The sequence below is a fragment of the Tiliqua scincoides genome, chromosome 2 (assembly GCF_035046505.1).
Source record: "Tiliqua scincoides isolate rTilSci1 chromosome 2, rTilSci1.hap2, whole genome shotgun sequence".
In the NCBI taxonomy this organism is placed as follows: Eukaryota; Metazoa; Chordata; class Lepidosauria; order Squamata; family Scincidae; genus Tiliqua; species Tiliqua scincoides.
Genome location: NC_089822.1, coordinates 100,474,432 through 100,478,358, shown reverse-complemented (window position 1 = coordinate 100,478,358; position 3,927 = coordinate 100,474,432).

Below are 3,927 nucleotides of genomic sequence, written 5' to 3'. Positions count from 1 at the left end.
CCACAGCTTTGCCTTGAGGCTCAAACCTGTATAATTTGGACAGTACCTAGTATTAGAGGTACTAGATGAGAGAAATCCTAGAGATGTTAGTTTGGATGCCAAGCTCCCCAATCTTCAACTGGCCCTCAGGCCCCAATCCATCTACCTGCTCTACCTAGTCCCATTTGCTCTTTTCATCCACTTTTCAAACACAGTATATGTACACTGTTGCCATGCCACTCAGTCTTTTCTTTCCTTCCACTTGATCTGGAAGGAAAGGAGCCAGAAGATACAGAAGCTGCGTAGTGATTGTCTACCAACAGGAAGGAAAAACAGAAGAGGAACAATGGCAGCATGGCTGCTCAGGTGCCCACCAACAGACCTGCTCACATTGTGTCATGGTATGTGCAGAGTGAGCTCCCCACCACTGTCCTGGGCGCACAAGCGCTGTTGCCATGGCAACTACTTGTGCAGAACCACTCTTTCATGCATGCAGCTTGGTGAAGAAGAGCTGAAAGAGCACAGCAGGAACAGTTGCTAAGTAGCACACGGGGAGGGTGTGTAGTGGGTCAATGTATGGCAACTTAAAGATAGGCCCTCCAGAGTGGGATTTGAGGTGGATCTCAGCATTGGCAAGTTGAAGACCATAGGTTCATGCTCAGCCCAAAAAACAAGTCTGCTTTGCACAGGATCACAGCAAAACTGATGTTGCTCATCCTGGCTCATGGCTTTTTTTAATGCCTTGTCTTTCAGGGTGTGCTCCTGTAACCTCATGTTATAGGAGAGCTTTTGGGGACTTCGTTTTAAAAAACACAAAAAGGGCAGTCTCTTCCTTTGCCCTATGGGTATTACTGGCCATGTTCAGCTTCTGTATTTAGTTGCTTGTTCACAGATTTAAGCTCCAATAGGAAACCAATGTTCCTTCTCAATTCTTTAATCGTATTAGCTACCATCTTGTTTTTAGGCTCAATTCTAGGTGTACGTTATGATGCTTTAGGCCAGGAGTGCCCAAACCCCGGCCCTGGGGCCACTTGTGGCCCTCGAGGAGCCCTCAGTCTCCAATGAGCCTCTGGCCCTCAGGAGTCTTACTAGAGCCCGCACTGGCAACTGTTTAACCTCTTGGGATGAGGGCTTCCTCCACTGCTTACTGTTTCATATCTGTGATGTAGTAGCAGCAGTGAAGAAAAGGCCAGCCTTGCTTTGTGCAAGGCCTTTTATAGGCCTTGAGCTATTGCAAGACCTTCATTCATTCATATAAGTCCATCTTTAATATATTCATTTATGTAAACTTATGTAAATTTATTCAAATTTTAAATGTAAATTTATTCTTTCCCCCCCCCGGGCCCCCAGAACAGTGTCAGAGAGATGATGTGGCCCTCCTGCCAAAAACTTTGGACACCCCTGCTTTAGGCCCTAAACATTGGGCACCAGTCTACCTCAGGACTGCCTCCTCCCAAGTATGCCTCACTGGTTGTCACCTCTGAATGTGCTCCAGGTGCCCTTGCCTTCAGAGGCACAGCAGGCATCCACTAATAAGCAGTGCTTTCCTGGGGGTGGCACTAATCTTGCGTAAGTCCCTCTCTGTAAGTTCTGTTGGCTTTCTACCCTATACTTCCTCAAGCTGAAACCTGAAAGACTGAAAGACAAGCTGAAAACCCTTCTTTGATTGGCAAAGCATGGTGGCAGAATTGTGGAATTTGGCTTTTTTATGACGTTTTATCTAGTACTATATTTTCTTTTATTGTAAGCTGCCGAAGGGCAGGAAAGGAAGGGTACAAATGTTTTTAAATAATTACCTCAGCATAGCCAGAGTGACTTTTTAATTACTGCTACCTGTAAGCAAAGATTCACATTACTTCTTCCATCTCATAGCCCTTCCATCGCATAGGCCAGGCACAAGTACTGTTTGAAGTGAGCTCCCATTCCACTGCTTCAGGCACATGCTCCACTTCAAAAAAGATCCATACAGAAGGTAGTGATCCAGTTCCCCACCCAGTCACCTCTCCTTCCTTATGCAGTCCTTTTAAACAATGCAAGATGCACTGGGAGTGCTCCCAGCATACTCTGCACTTTGCACAAATTTCTGTAAGGCATTGTTAATAACACTCCACCTCCAGGGAGCTTAGGATGGTGTACTGTACATAGTTCCTTCCCTCCTTCTGTGCTCACAACAACCCTGTGAAGTAAGCGAGGCTGAGAGATGGACTGGCCCAAGGTTATCCAAGAAGTGAAGGGTTGCATTTGTGCATTCTGTTGTAAAAAAGGCAGATCTTACCCTCCATCTTGATCTGCTAAATTGAACTCTACCACAGGACATTGGTGTGTGTACGTGTATGCATTCATGCACGCACAAAACACTCAGAGGCACACTGCATCTTGGGTGTCCTTGAAGTACATTCTCCTACACACACACAAAATCTTTTTGCTAGTAACAGGTAAGAACTGCTCTGCTTCATTTTTCCGCTTTCCTGGGAGGTTACTGCTCACAGGATACTTTTAACCAACCTGCTTCCAAAGGCTTTTATAGAAACAGATATGTTCTTAAAGCTATAGATAACTACTTGTGATACAGCATGATTGAGCAAAAAGGAGACAAACTGCTGCTGCTTCTAGGCATTTACACTGGAGTGTATTATCCTAAAGCAGAGACACATCAAAGCATCACAGGAACACAGCACAGTGTCACACTGTTTTAAGAGTTATTTCTTAAATACAAATAAGATATTGTTTTTAAATGTCTTATTATATATCAATGTTTTTAGTATGGTTTTATTTGTGAGCCACCTTGAGTGTCCTTTGTGGGACAGAAAGGTGGGATAAAAATTCCATAAATAAAATAAATGAGAAGTGTGTGCATTCTGAGAAGTGTTCTGTATGTAACACAGAACTACCTTCTTGGTACCAATCACCATGAAAATTATGCGCACTGTATTATTGACATGCATGTAAACTCATGCTAAACAAATCAGTCTTTCTGCTGACTAGGAAAGTATGTACATTCTGCCTGACAAGGCAAAAATTGGAGTGAGTGCCCTCTAGTTTTACAGTTTTCAGCACGGCACACAAGAGTCCAGGACATCAGCAAGGTTCTTCATGTTACAATTTCACAGGAGCACAGAATGTAGTATTGGTTGGGGTGTTTGAAAACTGCTTTTCTAACTTGGAAGTAAACCCACTGTGTTCAGTCTTAGACTGTAATTCTATCTGACTCACCAGAAAGAAACACCTCTTAAGTATTGGGCACAAAATTAAGCTTCTTTAGAACTTTAAATTTTTCTACGAAAGTTTCTAGCCCATAAGACTGTGAAGTTATACTTGAAAGTATGTAAGCAATGCCTCAGGAAATCTTAGCAGCAGAAGGATAGCTGAATAAGCCTGCAATTCTATATGCAGTTATTTGAGAATAACCCCAATTTAACTCAAAGGGACTTATTTCTGAGTAAGCAAGCACAGGATTGCACTGTTAGAGTTCTAGGTGTAAAAAGACAAGTCTTCAAAGATCTACAGAGCTCTTCATACCTCTCCAGGAGTAGCAAGTCAAATTATGCATATTAAGAATTACACAAATGCACTCAATTCACATAATACAGTATAATACAAACCAAAAACATACAGCTTTTCTTGGTTTAGATTTGGATAACCTGGAAAAGAATTTCAGCTTAAAAAAAAACATTGTATCCAAATGCAATATAGCCAAATCCTGGGTAATCACAGTTGGTTCTATCTTCCCATGGGAGGGAAGTGTGTATAAAAACTTCGTAATAGCCATAGCCATCACCAGGTCCAGGAGTGCCACCAGATATTCAGCTTGGGATGCAAGGCTCTTGGGCAACATAGAAGTGTCCTTTCTCATTACGCCAGGGCTAACTTTGAAAAAAATACATCCAGTATGTCCATAGCCAGTGCTGTCATTTGCTGAATATTAATAAAAGACAACTGAAAGCCTAA